The sequence below is a fragment of the Rhinolophus sinicus genome, chromosome 16 (genome assembly GCF_057876585.1).
Source record: "Rhinolophus sinicus isolate RSI-liver-muscle chromosome 16, RSI-T2T, whole genome shotgun sequence".
NCBI lineage: Eukaryota > Metazoa > Chordata > Mammalia > Chiroptera > Rhinolophidae > Rhinolophus > Rhinolophus sinicus.
The window spans coordinates 98,029,433-98,050,834 of record NC_142516.1 but is presented as its reverse complement, the minus strand read 5'-3'; the positions used below and the strand labels follow the sequence as shown (position 1 = coordinate 98,050,834).

Below are 21,402 nucleotides of genomic sequence, written 5' to 3'. Positions count from 1 at the left end.
TGTAAATAATGATTAAGGGTGTAAACAATTATTATTCTCTTTTATTGCTCTGTGGGAAGATGCGTTTCAGCTGGGTATTTTTTGCTTAGTGCCCTTCATGTCCTTCCCAACAGATGGCGGCTGGGGCTGAATTGTCTGAAGGCTTGACTGGACTGGATGTCCCAGAGGGTGTACTCATACATGTGGCAGTTGATGCTGGCTATTGGGGAGAGTTCTCCATCCACATGAGCACCTGTGTGTGTCCTCTCCATGTGTCTTGCACTTCCTCACAAAAAGATGACTTCAGCATAATCAGTCTTCCTTCAGAGTAGCTCAGAGTTCTGAGAAGGCAAGATGGAAGCTGCTGGTCCTCCAAAGTACTAGCCTCAGAACAAGCATAGCATAACTTCCTCCATACTTATTGATCAAGCAAGTGAAATGTTGGTCCAGATTCTGACAGAGGAGAATTAGACCCCTCCTCTCAGTGGGAGAAATAGCAAATAATAATAATCTACAGCCATCTTTAGCCTACAACATTTACCAATGTCTGCCACTCTTCAGTGCCAAAGACCCCAGAAGTGCTGAGTCCTACCCAACAGGCTTAGGAGTCTGTCTTAATGAATTACACCACGAGGGGAGCTGCCTCGGAGGTCTAAGAAAACCTTTTGGAGTGCTCCCGGGCTGTTCTCTGTCTTTATATTTAAAATACATTTTGTCAGAAACTCTCTTCTGTTTACTGCAACTTACATAATTTCACTGTAAAATGAAGAAAGTACACATTTTGAAAAAAATACTTTCTAATTAAAACAAAATCAAAATTAGAAAAACAATTTCCAGTAAGCACACATTTTGTTTCTTGCCAAAGGCCTTTTGGCTGTAAGTTACCCTAGACACATAGTGGATCACCAGGGTTTTGATACCCAGGTCACGGTGAAGCACTCCAATGTCACCTGCAAATTGGTGCCTGCCAGAGACACCCCCATCTGTCCCAACGTGAGAATCCCTGGGATTTTTACAAGGCATCACTTCCTTTTTCACATGTGAAAAATACTTTTCTGCAATGCATCGATCTCTCAAATAAAACCTGGCTAGCATGCCTATTTTAATTATCTGTATAAAAACTCAGTCTTTCATGTCCTGGGACATTTTAATGCTGTGTGTTAAGCTAATGTGCAAAATAGACACCCATTATTACCTATTTACTTGGGTTGTTATTCTGGCTAAGGTATAATTTTCCACCAGGCATTTGTTTAGAAATTTGGCAGCACACAGAGAACATTTCCATACTTAAAAAGCATCCAAAATTTAGAATGACATCTAGTGATATTAAGCAAGTGTAGATAATGCTCTTCAACTTCATCAAATATTCATGGTTAATTATAGTCATAATATTTATGTTGCTGTGAAAATTAAGGTTGTGAGCTTCTTGTACACAGGCTAAAAATACAAGCTTACAGACTGTGCTGTTGCTTACCCCTGTCATTACTGAAATTTCTCATTGTCACTAAATAGAATGGCAAACACGCTGTTCTTTGGCTTCCTAAATCACATAGCAGATTCGATATCTCCTTTGATACACCAGATCGAACATATCAAAAGAGCTGAAGAACCATTAGAGCATCTCCCACAAGAGGAGAAGTATGTGATCAGAAACCCAGTGTCTACATTTTCTGGAATAAAAAATCAGGACACATGGACTGACAAGTCTGAGAATACTTTGAGCAGCCACAAAATAAACTAGTTGAAATTCAGTCTTAGAAAATGAGACATATGGTCATCACATCTGAAGGGAAATAGGATCGCATGGTACAGAAGAAGAAAGGTCTTGAATAACCTCATCTTATCTATTTTCTACACAATCATTGTTGGGAATAAAAATGCAATTGTAAATTTAAAAGACAGGTATGGAAAAATCTTTCCAGAATGTATATCTAGTTTAATGCCTGTCTCTGAGGACTAAAAAGTAATCAGAGAGCTAGGAGAGTCAATGGAATTAAAAAAAAAAAAGTATGTATATAAACATAGACTTTTACAAGTAGCATACATGTGAATTTTCATGCAGCATAACTAATTATAACTGTAATGTTTTACTAGAACATGGTTAAAAGAGAGACAATTTTTCTGGAATAAACACCGAGAGAAAAATGGCAAATAAAATAACCATTACAAAAATAATGCAATTGTACTGCTAGCTATTGAAATACCCTCTAAAGCTACAAATTAAAAATTATTGTTGTGGTACTGATTCCAGAATTGACAATCAGAGCAGTGGAAGTAATCAGTAGTTTAGAAATAGACCTTAATAAATATAAAATTGTACTATAATAAATGAAATATTAACTATCTAAAGAGAAATGATTCGCTGATACAGGGACCTGAGATAGTTAATAGATGAGAAATAATTTGAGAAAAATTCTTGCTATAAAACATAAGTGAAAAATAACCATCATTCTCTCAAATGCATAGCAAGGATCCTAAGAAAGCAAGGAAGATCTCCAGATGTTGAAAATAAAAATGAAGCTAACAAATGGAGAAATAGACAGGAACTGAAGTGGTGGATTGCCCAAATTAATAGCAGATCTGGGAAAACAAGACATTTGATATTTAGAGTCATAGAAAGACAGGAGGTAAAGCTTTAAGATCACTGTTGGTGGAAGTTAAAAGTGAGGACACCATGGAAATCCAGGACTTCTGATAGCTACACCTTCAGGAAAAAGGTAAACTAGAAAATTTAATCTTTCCTCACAGAGGGATAACAAGAAAACTTGTCAGCTTTGGCCTGAGCTCTGGGTGAGAAAATTCACCATGGATTGATTATTATTATTAACCTGCTCTTATAGAGTTTTATATTTCCCAAGTAGCCTAAGAAACCCTGGGCTGCAAACCTAATAAAAAGTGACACTTTGATCAGAGAACATACACATAGTATTTAATTTCACCCTTTTAAATTTGTTGATATGTGGCTCATAACGCATAATATTTTATGACAATAAACTTAAAATATATTTTAACAGAGACATAAACAAAAAAAATGTTTTGATAAAATTAAATACTCTTTCATTATTTTTAAAAATCACAAATTATAGATAGAAGAAAATGTCCTAAACTTGATTAAATTTGCCTATAAAAATTTAAGTTGGCATCATTTACATGGTGAAATATTGAACACTTTCTCCTTGAGATTAGAAAAAGGAAAGGATGTCCTCTGTCACATCTTCTATTCAACATTATACTAAAACTATTAGTCAGTACAATAAGGCAAGAAAAATAAAATTAAATGTATGAAGATGGGAATACATGAAGTAAAATTGTCTTTATTGGCATATAACATGATTGTGTATGTACAAATACTTTTAAAAATATAGAAACAAGTAGGATAAATAAGTATGTTTACTGAATATAATGTTAATGAACAAAAACAAATTGTATTTCTATTTACTAGCAATCAACCATTAAAAATTAAATTTAAAAAATAATTCATAATAGTGTTTAAAAGCATTAAAAACTTACAGATAATTCTAATGAAAGATGTACCAAAAAGCTCACAACAATACTGTGACACTTTAAAGGGCATATAAATGAACAGAAAGATAAATCATAGCTCGGAAGACTCAATATTGTTAAAATGTCAATTCTGTCCAAAGGACCTAGACTGGCCAAGACAATCCTGAAAAAGAACAAAGTTGAGGTACTTAAAGCTACTAGATACTAAAACTTACTATAAAGCTAATGTAATAATAATATGATATATTGGACAAGCATAGGCAATAAAAAGACTAAAGGATCCAGAAACAGACTCATACATATAAGGTCATCTGATTTTTTACCAAGTTAGTACTATTAAAAAAAAAAAAAAGGTTTATTTTCAATAAATGGTACTAAGTCTGTTCAGAATCCATATGGGGGAAAATGAATTCCTACTCCTACCTCATATTATTTATAAATAGTTTTTTGTTTTGTTTTGAGCTGGATCACAGACTTAAATGTAAAAGGTGAGACAATAAAGCTTCACCTTTTTATCTCTTTATAAAGACAAAAATTCTCTATATTAATGATTGTGGTTTTAAAAGATGTCAGCAAATTCTTTGTCACTCCTCGCCTAAAAAGGTTTTCCCCTCCTTCTGACTGGCGGCCAGACCTACTGACTTTTCTTCTCATTAGACAATGTCCTGGAAGTGACACTGCATGACTTCCATGGCAAGATTAAGAATATCAAAATCACTTCCTCCCAATTCTCCCTTTCTCTTGGGACATACACCTGTGCATATCGGAGCTGTCATCTAAGAATTCTGACTATACTGAGGTTTTCATGCTGGACAGACCAGATGGAGAGATCATATAGAAAAAAGGAGGGATGTTCCAGCCACAGCTGCCTAAATCCTCCCATTGGTATTAGTTTCCTGTGGCTGCTGTAACAAATTGCCACCAACTTGGTGGCTTAAAACAACACATAGTATTCTTTTACAGTTCTGGAAGTCCAAAATCAGTCAGAAGGGCCAAAATCAAGGTGTGGGCCATGCTTCCTCTGGAGTCTGTAGGGAAGAACCCATTTCCTTACCTTTTCCAGCTTCTAGAGCTGCATTCCTTGGCATGTGTCCCATTACTCCACCTGAAATCCAGCAGCATTGTGTCTTCCTTCAGTGGCCACATTTCCTTCTTCCATGACAAATCTCCTCCTGCCTCTTTTATAAGGACACGTAATTGCATTTAGAGGCCACTGGGATGATCCAGGATAATCTCCCAGGTTAAGAACCTTATTTAATCGCAACCGCAAAGTTTGTTTAGCCTTATATATAACATTCACAGGTCCCAGGGGGACTAGGACCTGGACATTTTGGGCAGTGGGAGATCTGTGAGTGATGATGCCCTTGAAGATGACCTCTTCGTCAGCCACTTCCTGGCCACAACCTCATGAGAGTGTCAAAAGTTCAGAAATATGTAACATAAATAAAACCAATGAATTACCGATGTAGTAATTAGCAAAAGTTTATTGTGCAGATGAAAAGACAGCTTGCAAATCACAAACATTCTAACCAAAATACTGAATGAGCCACGTGGGGATATTTTATAAAGCAGCTTATATAGTGAGAAAGCAGCAACTTTATTCTTCACAGTGATTGATTATAATGTTAAAATTTTCAGTGGTTACCTCATGTCAACCTTGGTAAACAAGTCAAGTTTGGCTTATGATTTCCAAAGGTATAAGCAAGTAATGACCCAGGTCAAGTTAGTCTTGCAAAATAAGCTAAATTAAGTTTTGTTTGTATGACTAAGCTGATTTTGTATGCTCAGGGAAACTTCAAGGCTGGTTTCTGTTTTTTATTTTGACAACAGACATGAGCCATACATAACTGCCTATCTGAGCCACTAAATTCCTGATCCACAGAAACCATGAGAAATCATAATCATTTGTAGTCGTTTTATACTACTAAGATTTGGTGTTCCTTGATGAAGTTTTCCTGGGCAAAATGAAGAAAAGGAAGTGCAAATGAGCTTGGCAGAAGCTAAAATTATTCTGTTTAAAATATTGTACTTTGTTCTTAGAGGATATTCTTTTTATTATTAGGAATTTATAATAAAAAGTTTTATTATTATTAAAACTTATTATTAGGAAACTCTATTATTAGGAATTTATAATAAAAATCCATTAGGAAATTATAATAAAAAGTACAACATAGCTCATGATTTTTTTAATAATCTGTATTGGCATAGTGCAAAATTAATAATCTTTGTCAGTTTCATGTTTAAAATTTTTTTTTACTTTGAAATTTGGATGTCAGGGAGCCACTGGCTGTAGGATAACATCTAACTTTATGGGTCTCCATACAAAGCCCCTCATATGCCCAGCACCTCCCTCTCCAGCTTCTTCTCCTGCTGTAACTTTCCACAGTTCATGCCTCAGTATTTCTGAACCATTGATATCCTCACACACAACGTACTGTTTCACTGCCTCTGTGTGTGCTATTCTTCTGCCTGAAATTCTCTTCCCCTTTTTTATTATTTCATCAGACAACTTCTGTTCAACCTTGAAACCTCAATTTTAAGAAAACTTATCTCCTTCTGTAATTTGTGCTTATCTGCATCTTACCACTTAAAGTTTTATTGAGATGATATTTTCATACATGTATCTTAGTTACTAGACAGTAAATCCTCAAGAACACATTTTTTAAAAATCCTATATTGCTAGAAATTCACATAAAATATGGATGGAGTTGGTAGGTGCTCAAGAAGTATTTGTAAAAGTATGAATAAGTTTTGAGATACAAATAGAAATCTTTGGTCTGTTAAATGTAAATTTCAGTCTGATACTGTAATCCCCTCTATATTGACGGGTGGTGTTCTAACCACTTTTTTTTTTGCCTCTTTATTTTTTTTATTTTTTTATTTTTTTCAGTTTTATAGAGATGTAATCCAATTAAGTGCTGTATAAGTTTAAGGTGAGAGGATAATTATTTGACTCATATATTGTGAAATGATTACCACAGAAAGTTAGCATCCATCATCTCATATAGATACAAAACAAAAAACAAAAAAACATTTTCTTGTGATGAAAGCTCTTAGGATCTGCTCTTTTAACAAATTCCCTACATACCATACAACAGTGTTAACTATAGTCATCAGGTTGTATAGTACTTCCCTAGCACTTATTTACCTTATAACTGGAAGTTTGTACCTTTTGAACGCCTTCTTCCTATTCTCTATCTCCATCCTCCTCTCCTCCCAATCCTTCCTGCCTCTGGTAATCACACATCTGATATCTCATCTCTTTTTCTACACAAATATCTGATTGACCAGAACTATATCACATAGCTGCAAGGGATGCTGGAAAACATAATAATTCAGTTGGCACATTATCTCCTTGAAAAAATTACAAAGGAGAAAGGGAGAATAAATATTGATATCGATCAGCAACTAGCAGTGTGTGTCAATGAATAAAACTTTGTTAATGACTTTCTTCAAAGAAAGGTCCCTAGACTAGACAATATATCCTAGAATGTTGAGCCCAGCAGAAGAATAAATGACCATAACTTATCTCTAGCTGTATATTTCATACATTTATTAAAGTAGCTGAAGATTGGCCCTATTTTTCTAAGTTACCACATCACTATAATGTATTACAATGTACAGTTAATTCTCTCATTCTGCTAGTCAGCTCTGTCTCCTGGCTAGCAGAATGAGAGAAATAAAACTTTGCAGTTGCTATTTTGAAATCCAATGAAGAAGGTCACATTTACTTCAGTATTTCATCATGCATATCCTGGTCCATCATTTTAAATGCTGAAATCTTTTACAACCTAATTTTGTCATCCTAATTTTGACTATCTCTCAACAATTTGCATCATATGCAATTTTATTTTTTTGTTTGTTTGTTTTCAATTTTGTAAGGTGCATGTAAGCCACTAATTATAATGAAATGGAATAACTGAAAACATGTACAGGGTTAGGATTTCCCGGCGGGAATTCCCGCCCATTCTCAGGAATATTTTTTCACTTTCCCATTCCCGAATCCTGAGATATAAACTGTTTCTGTTCTCCACGATGAATCATTTCCACAAAGTGATGGCCAATGCTACCAACCACCTGGGTTCAGGGAACTGATTTTCCTGATTTCCCAACCAACTTTTCTTGGGATTCAGGAATGGAAAAGCGAAAAAAAATTCACGAGAACTTGTGAATTACCTATACCTATAACAGGGTATAAGAGAAACTTGGGAAAACGTGCATGTTGCTCAGCTTGTCTAAATTCTGGAAAGTTAAGAAACCTCAGATAATATTGATGTTGAGTGTTAAAGATGAGATGAACTTTGCCCAGGAGACCACATTGAAATGAATATTCCTAAAAAAAGAGCTAGAATAAGAAAAGACCCAGAGGTGTGACAGACTGAAAATTGCAAATGCCACAATCTGCATGTCAGGGGCATAGAAATGAAAGTAGGCGATAAGGCAGGAAAGTCATATAAGTTTATGTAGGAAGTTAGAAATGTACTTTTGGTTGATTGAGAATTCCTGTCCCAAACTAAATGTTCTTGCAATCATTTTTATCAAAAATTTCCATTAAGTAGAATCTAACATGAATAATTTGTCATAATTAACATGTTTCCTCTCCCAGTAGTATCTGAGTTATGCCTGAGCTTCAATTGTAGAATCAAAAGATTTATCTCCAAATATTAGTCAGTGAGTGAGAGATGTTGTTTTTGTATTTTTAAATTCCTGAAATCTTAGCTTCACTCTTCTAGTACATAAAGTACACTCCAACAGAATGCAGCTTTATTAGCATGGCCATAAACATTTATTGTTTATTATTCATCTGCCTAACTCTTCCTTTGCCATCTGGAGATTTGACTTCAAATTTCAGCACAAAGAAAATTCTCCTCTGTCTTTCTCTTGAATTCACCTTGAAGCCAGGCCTGCTCCATACATGATCACATCTCACAGCCAGGGGTGTACAGCTGTTTTTCTGCAGTTGCATCAACACACCCAGGTAAGTGCTGTACCTGGGCCCTTCTCTCCCTCAATGCCCACCTGGGATGCAGTCAACGGAGAAACCAGATAGTAATCTTTATACTTGTTTCTTTCATCTATTGTAGATAATTGTAAAGCAAATAACATAATGTATTCCTACATTTAAAGTAGGAAAGGAAGAAAGGAAGGAAGGAAGGGAGGAAAGAAGGAAGGAAGGAAGGAAAGGGGGTATTCTTTCTATAAAAAAAAAAAAAAGCTATTAGGAAAGAGATTGATTGAGGATATCACAGACCAAGTGGCTTTCTGGTCAGTTAGATCTAGACTGAGCTTGAGCGTTCACTGAGCAAAGACAATAGCTGAGTCTACTCAGCAGCTTCCTATCCATGCATAAGAAATGAGGTGAATGAGTTCTTCTTGTCAACTTTGACCTCAAAGAAAAAGATTGCAGAAGAGTCAACATCTTCTAGCAGTTCAAAAATAATTCACACTGTGGTTGAGTACTTCTCTACACCTAGACAGACCAGCAGTTGATAGAAGCCCTGATTTCCATTCAAGGGGGCATTGTGTTTGTTAAACAGGGTTATAGTCACAGGATTCCAATTGTTTGGCCTCATATTTTCTCTCCAGCAAAATAAGCATCACTTTTTTTGAAAAGACACCCTCCTATTGCATCATCTTTTCTTTCCCACTTTTAATATTTATACAAGGAAGGACAAATATTACATTGAACAATTCCCACATCCCTTTATATGATACAGTATATCAAAACAGAATTTTAAGCTGATTTAAACTACGTATTCTGTACTTAAGATTGCAGGAAAAATGTGACTTGCTTAATGGCATAGAGTTTTAACTTGTTATATCCTTTTCTAGCACTATCTATGCTACCTTAAGCCTGCCCTGTTAATGTTTCTACCTAACATACTGCTGATTTTTATTTAAAATCCTTATATTTTGTAATTGTCTCAAAATAATACATTGGAGAGAATGTTTTCCACCTAGAAAAATATATGAACAAAACCACTTTTAAATCAGATGCCAAAATATGAACATCAAAATCCACACACTCTCATGTAGTTTTGTTCTTCAAGATGCTTTTACAGATAGCTGAAACTTTATCAGTAATTTCTGACTATTAAATTGCTGCCACGCAGCAGCCTACCCATTTGTCTCCTTGTACCTGCCTCTGAAGAAAGGAGTCTGTGAGATGGATCCTTTCAGGGACTTGACTTCACCTTTGTGCTTGCACCTTATGTTTTCCTGTTTGGCTGCAGAGAGATGGCTGGTCAACCAATGACGAGAAAGATTCCCCACTTGTGGCGGGGGGCGGGGGGACAACTTAAGCCATGCACAGTCGAGTGGGGACCAACAGGAGAATCCATGGGCTTCATAGAGGTGGGCACAACCCCCTAACTTCCCCCGGCTAAGGAGAGCCTCTGCCTCTGTGGCTGCATTCCTTCCCACAACCTGCAAGGGAAGAGATTCAATGTTGTTCTCTCCATCTATTCATATGCATAAAGGTTTTGTCCCTTGGGGAAGTACATACACCCTGAGACTTACAGTTCAGCTGCCTACAGGCAAGGGTGATTGGCTTGAATCAGTTTCCTATTATAATGTATGGGATTCACAGATCTTGAGATTGACAAGCTTTATCTCTTTTACTTCCCCACCTAACTAATAAAATTGATGGTAGGCCTGATTTGGGGCCCAGTCCTTGAAGCTGGAGTCCCTTGGCCCCACTTGCACTCCATTCATAGCTACTGTCTTTTCTTAACCCTGTGCTGCCCTCCTCGCTCCCCACAATCCTCATCATGCAGGACATGACATTAAGTGATAATTTTGCACAATAGCAATTTTAGTACCAGGCCCCAACCCTTGGCGTAAATGAGTATAAAGTGGTATAATAAATATCTGGAGAAGATTTGGGACCAAATAATAAAGTGTTGATCAAGTAATAGATACATATACTTCCCTGCACCAGAAAACTCCAGAAATTCAATTCATAAGTAAGAAAGATTTCTCTTCTCACTGATAAGTTAATTGATGAGAAATAGTGAGGGGGGGAAATGGTCTTTGTCTTAGCTGTGTCGCAATACAGTAAATGAATGGGTAGCATCATGACACCTTTGGGGACATTTTTATGGGGACAGTTGATGGCAATTCCACTGCATTTGATAGCCACTGCAATCCTGAAACCAGATAATCGTGCCACCTTGCTAAGAAGGTTTGTTTAAATCAAAGTCCAGCCTTAATCTTACTACAGATATACACCTACAATGTGTTAATGAGATAAATCATTGTGATTATTTATTTTGTCAAATTACAGTTCCCATGAGGATTCTTGATATTTAAATTACCCATTCATTTATCTATTCATTTACCTGAATAACTTGCGAAACTTTATTTGATACTATGTTGCCATGCTTAATAATTTTTCATTTGTTTAAATTTTTTAAAATTTATCTTCATTTGAAATTTTTTTCAGTTTTTTAATTACAGTTGACACTCAATATTAGTTTCACGTGCACAGCATAGTGGTTAGACATTTATATAACTCACAAAGTGAACTCTGTGATAAGTCCAGTACCCCCCTAAAAAATGCTTATTCTGTATAATCATTTACTACTACCCTTGGAGTCATAAAATATGGTACTCTCACTTCATTTGATACAGCTTGATGCTAAAAGTGTGAGTTGGCTATTAGCTAACTACACTATATCCAATGAGGCAGTTCTTTGTCTTAGGTAACAAGCTTATTGACAGCCGTCATGTAAGCTCAGCTATTGAAAATCTTCATGTTTAGCTATTGAAAATCTGCACAGAATATAAACATATCTAATTCAGCTGTACTTCTATAACTACTGCAATATAGTCCCCATCAGTCAAAACATATAGATTCCAGGAAAAGTCACCAGGAGAAGGAAAAACTCAGCATGAGGGTGTTTTAATTAATGTAAGTAAAAAAAAAAAAAAAAAGAAAGAAAAGAAAAGAAAAGAAAAAGAAAATCATGGCTGATTAAAAAACTAAGTGACTAGGAAGTATCTACACTAACTTTAAAATTTTTATTTAATAATTTGATGAACATTAGCTCGCTCTGAAATTTGAAACTTCAAAACATCATATACCCATATTTAGTTTAAATACTAATTTGTTTTATTTTTGAAAGTAATTCTAGGGCAGAAAATTATGAGAGTGCAATTTCAGCAATGTAACAGTCTCTGATGAGAGAACTCTTTAATGCTCTTTTCAGTAAGGTAATTTATTAATGGACAAACTCATAGCATTCATTACACCAAAGATTATTTCTACAGAGTCAAACAGAACATCAATATTTGTGTTTGTGATTAAATAGATTGTGATTTTTAAGCAGTACATTGAATTTTTTTAATCTAAAATATCTCATTTGAGAAAGAACAAGGAGGCAGTTGAGTAGTAAATATCAGCAGTCCAGAGGGCACAGATAGGTGTCTCAGTGTCACTCTGCACCATGTGAAGCAAAGGAATTAAAATAATTTGAGAGCAAGAAGACTTTTAAAGTTTTATCCATAGTATCTTACACAAAGAGGTGATTGATACATATTTATTGAATTGGTTTCAACTGAAGTGAATTAATTCAAGGAAAAAAGTTTTTTGTTTTTTTTTCTTGTCTTGAGTGCTTTTGTTGGGATGGTTTTTCCTACAGGCCCCCCCTAAGAGCTCAATCTCCCCCTTATTGGAGCTGTCTCCAGCAAGCTCCTCCTAAGAGCTCTATCCCCCCCTTATCGGAGCTCTGTCCCCCTCCTTCTCCCATACCTTATCAGAGATGTTTCCCGCAGGAATCATAGTTAGAGGCCTCCCTGTCAAAACAAAGTTGAGGGATCACAGCTGCTAGGGACAGATCTGCCTGGCACCCCGGCCAGATTTCTCCCACAAACCCGGAGGTCTAACCCTATAAAACAAAGAGCCTGACCCCAGTCAGTGCTCAGTTCTTTGGGAACAATCCCACTGGGCCCCCTGGCGTAATAAAGCTGTGTTCTCCCTGATCTCTGCATGCCGCTTGGGTGTCTCGGTCCTCGCTGCTTTTCTGCAACACTTTGATAACCGAGTTGGTGAGTACAAACAAGTGTCTTTAACATTCATTACCATTAGTGGGTCAAGAAGAACCACAGAGACCCAATTTCCTACTGTGTCGCAGAAGAGCTGAACTGCAGTTTTTTTTCATTACAAGCATTTAAAGCTTAATGATTTAAAGTCAGATACTTAAGAGTTAAAGTCACATCTCCAGTGCATGTTCATACTTGTTTAGTGGTTTCTAAATCTGTGCTTGTAAACAAAATTATTCTTAGTCCTTTGACAACTGCTATTTGTCCTGTAGGAAAATTACTCCCTAAGGAGATGCAAATTGTTTGGTGATACTTGATAGCATTGTAGTAATTACCATGCTATCAGAAAGCTCAGAATTAAGATAAGCCTTGGCATCAAAATTCCATATGGTTGATTCTAAAATAAGATACTTAGATGGATAGAATACTAAATGACGTGCATTAAATAAGTAAAATCCTGTGCCAAGTTTTTCTCAAACCTGGGGCTATCACAACTTGTATTTGGGATCAAACAAAGGTCATTTGAATGCCTCAACATTTAATAAAAAGTTTGCATATGTAAATGTAATATAAATATATAATTATATAAATGCTTTATGTATTTATATAAATATACATGTCTATATATGTGATATACAAAAACACATAAATACAAATATGTTTTATGTATTTATATAAATATGTATTTAAAACATGTCTATATATGTAATATATAAAAACATATATAGAGGAGGAGAATAATATGCACAAGTAATATATATATATATATTTATACATAATATATAAATATATATGTATAGATATATGTATATATTATATATAATATATATATATTTATATATGTATTTCTCCCTTATGGAGAAAACACTTGCTCTAGATAAACTTTATTCAGTGTTAGGTATACTTTATTCAAGAATGAGTTGTGGGCACTATTCAATGTTTATGAATCAATAATTATATATATGTATATATATATAATATATCATATATATTAGTATAGCATATATTATATGTAGTAAAATACAGTATTGGCATGTTGCATATATATATATATATATATATATATATATATATATATATATATATGATATACAATATAGAGGATATACAATATATATTAAATAAGGTATCTTAACAGAAGTACACATAAAACAAGATTATGTGCTGACCAGTTAATGAACATGCTGTGAATCAGAGACTTGCTTCCAAGAATCCAATCCACTATTCCTTTTAGGAGAAATGGCTAAGTGTTCACCAATTCAGTGTTTTTGGCAACATTATAAAACACTATTACCATGATTAATAAGAATCAACTGAAAGTTGCAGTCATAAAATCCCTTTATTCTTAAATACTTTAGTGTGCATTTCCTAAGTATGGACATTTCCTTATATTAATATATCCACAGTATGTTTATCAAAATCAGATCATTATAACAGATACAGTGCTGTTATATAATCTACAGACCTTATTCAAATTTCCCCAATTGTCTCACTGACATCCACTATAACAAAATAAACATATATCTTTTTTTTCTGGTCTATTTCATCAACACACATTGAATTTATTGATCCAGTTTCTTTAGTTTCCTTGAATCTAGAACAGCTTCTCAATCTTCTATGACATTTACATTTTTGAAGAGTTTTAGCCAATTATTTTGTAGAATATCTCTCAATTTGGATTTGTTTGATGCATCCTAATGATTATATTTAGAACATTTTGGCAGGAATAATACAGAAGTGGTATAATATCCTTGATGTATAATGTTAGGACCTATATGATATATCTATTGTTCTAATACTTGGTTACTTAGTTGATATAGTGTCTGTCAGTTTTATCCACTGAAAAATGACTGTATTTCCATGTGTAATAAAGTAAGTGTCTTCTGAGAAATATATCCTGTAGTCAGAAAATTAATATCACAGTGAAAGGAAAAATAAAAAACATAATTTTTGATAGCCTGTGAAGACAATAAAGTAATACAATACTATGTGTGTGTATTCAAAGGTGGAATTCTCCCTTATTTTGTATACAAATAGTTTTACATAAATTTTATTTTTTAAGAGGTAATATTTTATATGGATTAAAATTCAAAATGTAGTTTTAAATTTTGGGAAAGATGGCAGCAGCAGCATGGTTTTTAATCTCTTCAAATATCCACATTAAGAATAGAGGAATGAGGGTAACAAAATCCAAATTCTATAGCCAACATCTACAAAAGCTTGAGTGACAAAGTATCCTCATAAGCCCCATGAGATGAGCAAGTGGGCCCAACCACTGACATCCACATATGTATACGTCAGCATCTGCACAGGAGAACAAAAAGGAATCAGCAGGACATCTGACGGACCAGAGAACACACAAAAAAATACTGTGTTTCCCCAAAAATAAGACCAGGTCTTTTATTAATTTTTGCTCCAAAAGACACATGAGGGCTTATTTCCAGGGGATGTCATCCTGAAAAATCATGCTAGGGCTTATTTTCCAGTTAGGTCTTATTTTCGGGGAAACACAGTAGCAGGTTGTTATTGCAAAGCTCAGGGAGCCAATCTGAGAACAGCAGCTAAAACTGAGAGGGATTTCACACATTTAAACAGTGAATAAATACAAGAGATCTACAGTGAAGGACTATAGGAGTCTGAGCCCTTGACCTCTCCAAACTAAAGAGGCAAAGCTCCATTCCAAAAGAAAGCTACACACAGGAGAAAAACTGATGCAAAGAGATCCCAAATTAAGCAGAACAGGGATGAAAGACAATAATAATTAAAAAAAAGTAGGTTCAAATGAAAGTGGGGGAGAGAAACAAAGAGATTTCAGAAACAATAGAAGGAGCTCTAGAACGTGATGCCGAAAGAATACCTTGAACCATGCTTTTCTTCTAAACATTTAGGAAAAATGATTTACATAGAATTAAGCAATAAAGAAATAAAAGAATAATAATTAAGTAATTTCAGAAATGAGTATTTAACTGGAATAACATTAGCAAGTAAACCCAATGGGTAATATTTTTAAATATAATGCAAAGAGGAGAAAAAGTTTTAATTAAAATGACATGAAAAAAAGAATCTGCAAAAATGTGACAAATGCAGAAGATAGGCAAAGAAGATATAAATATATAAAATGGGATGCCAAAAAAAAGGAAGGGAGCTAAAAAGATGCGTATAGAACAAATACTGAATACTAGAATGTAAGAATAATTTCTTGAAATATAAAAAGGACTTGAAATTACATATCAAAAAAACATGCTACCAGCCTTAAACTTTTGATACAAAATAACCAACCGAAGACACTCCTTAAAAAATTAGTTGAATTTATAGAGAAAATAATCTTTTGGCTATTCATATGAAAAAAACAAGTCATTTCAATGGAAAAGAAAATTAGATTGAAATCAGACTTTTTGACAAAAGAATAAAATATGTTATTTAAAATACTAAAGGAAAGAAAATGTAAGCCAAGGATGTTCAATCTAACAAACCTGACTTTCAAGTATAAAACCTGTAGAGAAACTATCATTAGCATATTATGCAAGGCCATGGGATATATACTCTTATTATGATCACTTCCTGAGAAATATACTGTAGAACAAGTTGCAGGAAAGCAAAATTAATTGAAGAGACATACGGGCTAATAGTCAGCATTTCATATATATTCACATGCAGAACAAAAATTAAATGAGCAGAGAATGTAGCATTTATCCTCTAACAGTGCAAATGCAATAAAGATAGAAATCAATGGGAAGGCATCTACATCTATAGTTTTAACTATATTCAGTGATCATATTCTTGTTGCTAATATTGGTGTTGTTATTCTGAAAATGTTGTATATCTAGTGTGGGAAAAGCAAGTAAGTAATTATTTGCTATTTTAATTTTCTCATCCCCAATGTCCTTGAGAACTAGAATTCTTGGTATGGGAAAATGTAATACAGATTTAAGATCAAAAAGCTTATGTGAAACCATGTAGTGTTGAGTGTGAATTGGAAGTATTTTACATTTAAATATATTTTTCCCTAGCTATATCCATTGAAATGGCTTAGAAACAACAATCAACCCATAGTAAAGAATATGCCAAGCACACAGATTCTGCTCCTGAAATATTATTTCTCAGTGAAAGAAACCAGGACTTCCTAAGAAATGGGTGAGTCCGAGTCTGAGGCAGGAAATACGCAAGATAAACCTGAAACATCTTCTCATAATATACAACAAAGAATCCAACACTACTATAGTTGTGCCTAAAAGGCTCAGAAGAAAACTCCGAGAGGTTCTCACTGGTTAAAAATGGGACAATTTGAGCTTTCAAATAGATTATAACTGTAACAGATAGAAACTCTTCAAATACGTTTAATACTTGACAAGTTAGGTTTAAATAAATAACAAGTAGTGCATAAGCAGCTAAAAATATATTTACTCCCTTTGTAGGTAGCATTTAAGAAAACAATTTTTTTTTTTTTTAAGTTAAAAATTTTAATATTTTTCATTCCTGGTACCACTACGACAATTTACAAGGCAATATACCTGATGTAATGCAAAGAAAAAGAAAAAGGAAAAGTTACAACAGATAAAACACCTCAGGAATGTATATCTAATTGATACTACATTGCATTAATCAATAGCTGCAAGAAAACAAATTCTTCAATTTGAAAATTGGTAAATAGGGGAGTGGAGTCAAGTATTTACCCTACATTTCCAATATAAACTGAATGTTTGTGTAAACCAATATAAAATGAAGAGCTGCTTTTCAATGGGTATAAAATTTCAATTGTGTAAGCTGAAAAAGTTCTAGAAACCTGCTGTACAACACTGGACCTATAGCTCACAATACTGTATTGTGCACTTCAAAATGTGTGGAGTGTAGATCTCATGTTAACTGTTCTTACCACCATAATAATTAAAAAAACAACAACAACAAAAAAAACCAGATTATTAATCCTGATATCCCAGAGCCTGAATATCACCTTTAAATTCCTTGAGTTCCTTTCTCCCAAGAGGCCTTGAGGGTGGTCGTGCAGAGAACCCTGGCAGAGTTCCCTAGGTGAAGTGCAAATGATGTCTGCCTCCCCACTCCAGGACGCTCTTGATTTAGCTGCTAGCAGCATCACCCAAACTGCTCACCCACGCTAGGGGCTGCCCACTAAAGATGATGTTTCTTGGAACGGCACAGTCAGGTCGTGCAGAAGGAGTTGTGTGTCTTGAACTTCACTTTAAATAGCAGCCAAGGATCAAGGGTTCCCCTGACCATTCTCCCTGCCTTGGAGGTAAGAAGTGTAGAAATAGTTGCAGGTCTGCACCTCCCTCACTGACTTGCCTCTGATCTCCCACTTGTAAATAGAGACAATAATATTATCTCTTTGTTAGACTGAATGTGTAACAATACTAAGGCCTCTATTCTTGGAGTGAGGCATGTCTCCACAGGTCTTTTCACAGATTGGCAGAGCACACAGACCCCAAACTCAACTTAGTAAATGGAGTCATTGACCATGTTCCTTGTCTCAGTGGAAGCCAAAGATTGTAGATATGTATATATCTTCTGTGCAAAGAAAATCACATCAGCTCCTGGTATAGGAAATGTGTGAAGTGTGCTTGATAGAGGCTCAGTAGGAAGAATATTACTCATTGTAACAAACCTTCTTCTCCCTGGGAGGTGATAATGCAGCTGTTATTACTTTTTATAATTTATCCAAGAACTGATAGCACAGAGATTTTTGTTCAAGGATTTAACAAATTCAGAATAACGGAACATGTTAATCAACCAAATTGTCCACATAGTCAATACAATCTTAGTCAGAGAGACAACTGGCATTATGTGTTTTGACACTAGGTGATATGTTGGGTTAATGAAATTTTCAGTTCTTGGTTTTCAATTTTAAGAATATTGTTATTTTGCATTTGTGGGATTCTGTACTCACTTAACAGAATCTGTGAGAATTATGAAGGGACTTAATGAATACTGAGCCCTTGCTGGTATGATTTAAATTGAAATAAAAATACACGGGGTCATTTTTATTTAACAAACTGGCCATAACCAAAAGTTTCATTTTCCATTTCCCTTCAATATTTACTGCCCGAACTTTGCACAAACCCAGAAATGAGAAGAGATATACATTTAAACTTTAACCTCCATTAAAACAGCCAATGAGGTTGTAAAAAGCTTCCTTTGTGTGTGTAGGGGGAGGGAAAGTGCATTAATAGGTTTGTTTAAAATGTATCCTGAAGAAGAAAAGTGGGAAACATACACACAACCAGGATAGCGATGTGAGCACTTGTTTGTAGTCAGGAACTTCAGATTTAGCACCACCATCGCCAATGAATATTTAATGACTACAAGACACATATACCATTTAAGTGTTTTTATTTTGGTTTAAAATTGAACCCAAGTGAAGGAGAAGAAAGAACAAACTAGCATTTATTAAGGTACTAGTGTTTTTACTAGCAATATATTGAACATCTTTTAATTTTCAAAACTAGCTTGAAAGTATATATTATTATTCTGATTTTCAGTCAGGAAATCTGAGGTCCAGAAATTTTGAATTATTTGACCAATGTCACACAGCCAATAGGTGTTGCAACCAAGATTTAAAACCCAGGTGAATCTGATTCCAAAATCTCCTATACGAGACTATCTACATTGAATGTTAAATTACCTATTACAAAAAGGATCAAACTACTAAATTAAATAGCCTTAAAATAATTCAGATTTCCTGAATCTTAGTGCCATGCAAAGGTAGAGAAAATACGGATCCAATATAACAAAATGTTTAGGCAAAGATTATATGTTTCTGATTTGAACTATAGTTAACTATCCAACAGCAAAGACATTCCATTGTAATTATGAAAGTTTGTGGAGTTTTGAGGGATTTCGTATCTGAGTCTGAGAGACTAAGTAAGTGAAACTGATAAAAATTATGGGATCTTGGTATCAGAGAGGATTTTATGAATTTGACTCCAAAGGCAAGGGAAGTAAAAGCTAAATAAATGAATGGGACTATATCAAACTAAAAAGCTTCTGCCCAACAAAAGAAACCATTAACAAAATAAAGAGGCAACCCACAGAATGGGAGAAGATATTTGCAAGCAACACCTCCAGTAATGGGCTAATACCCAAAATATAAAAAGAACTCAAACAACTCCAAAAAAATAAAATAAAATAATAAAATAAAATAAAATAAAATAAAAAACAATCCAATTACAAAATGGGCAGAAGACCTGAACAGACACTTTCCCAAGAAGACATACAAATGGCCAACAGATACATATGAAAAAATGCTCAACATCACTAGCTATTAGGGAAATGCAAATCAAAACCACAATGAGATACCACCTCACACCTGTTAGAATAGCTATTACCAACAAGACAAGTAATAATAAGTGTTGGAGAGGCTGTGGAGAAAAAGGAACCCTCAGACATTGCTGGTGGGAATGTAAATTGGTACAACCACTATTGAAAACAGTATGGAGGTTCCTCAAAAAATTAAGAATAGAATTACCATATGACCCAGCAATCCCTCTTCTGGGTATTTACCCCACAAAATCTGAAAACATTTACCTATAAAGATATATGTACCTCTATGTTTATTGCAATATTGTACTCAGTGGCCAAGACATGGAAACAATCAAAGTGTCCTTCAATAGATGATTGGATAAAAAGTTGTGGTACATATACACAGTGGAATATTACTCAGCCATAAGAAAAGGTGAAATACTGCCATTTGTGACAATGTGCATGGATCCTGAGATTATCATGCTAAATGAAATAAACCAGACAGAAAAAGTTGAGAATTATATGACTTCGCTCATATGTGTGATATAAAACTGAAAGTAACAAATGAACAAGACAAATAATCAAAAACTCATAGACACAGACAACAGTTTAGTGTTTACCACAGGATAAGGGGGGAGGCAGGTGGTAGAAGAAGAAAAAAGGGATCAAATATATGGTGATGGAAGAAGAACTGACTCTGGGTGGTGAATACATAACACAATATATAGATAATGTGTTACAGAAATGTACACTTGAAACCTATATAATTTTACTAACCAATGTCACCACAATAAATTTAATTGAAAAAGTTATGGGAGGACTATTATAACTTCAATTTTATTTATTTCTAAAAGAGTGTTTCTCAAACTTTGGTGAACATCAGAATCATCTGGAGGGCTTGCTAAAAATATAGATACTACGTATCAACTTGTAGAAATTTAGCCCCAAGTGGCATTTCCTGAATGGTAATCTGAAAAACTGAACTATGATCTGGCAAAAGAGGGATCCATGGACAAGTAAGTGTGGAAAATGGTGCTTTGTGTAAATGCTACGAGTCAATTCCATATACTAATAAGCTTCAAATGCTTACATTCCCAAGAGGGACTATGTATAGGAGACAGGGTCCTAGAGATAAGGTGGCCTAGGACAGGAGGATCCCACAGGTTTCAGGGTTTCTGAGCTGTGGAGAAAGAAAAAACAAGCAAATACCCTGAGCCAGACCTTGAAGGATGTGTAGTATTTGGATAGTAGATCACAGGTGATCCTGCTTGACTGTCAGCTACACTCACTGGGATGCAGCGTGCACACACAATAAAGCACGTAACATCCATTTCCTGGATCAAGAGCCTGAACTGTTCAGTTTCCTGCACCTTCTACCTACCATCTCCTTTCTCTGCATCTCTTGACTCAGCCTTCATTTAGGCCTCTGGCTTTCAGTCTGATGCACAAATAAACTTCTGTCAGCTTCTGATCTTGGTTTAGTTTGCTGGTCACAGGTTTTTATTTTTATTTTCTACAAATGGATCAGGGTTCTCCCACGGGAAGCTTTCTGTGAATATCCTAGCCACCCTTCCCCAGGGACCTCCTGTTTTTGAACCGTCCTCATATTTAACTTTTCCAATT

General features: G+C 34.8%; 1 long non-coding RNA gene across 1 annotated transcript in view; it reads left to right on the top strand.

The window, feature by feature from the left end:
- The first annotated feature begins 12,308 nt into the window (after positions 1–12,308).
- LOC141571309 (uncharacterized) overlaps positions 12,309–21,402 on the top strand; it is a 29,729-nt gene continuing 20,635 nt past the window's right edge. The window contains exon 1 of the long non-coding RNA XR_012496072.2: positions 12,309–12,531. This is a non-coding gene — a long non-coding RNA (uncharacterized LOC141571309). The remainder of the gene's footprint in view (positions 12,532–21,402) is intronic.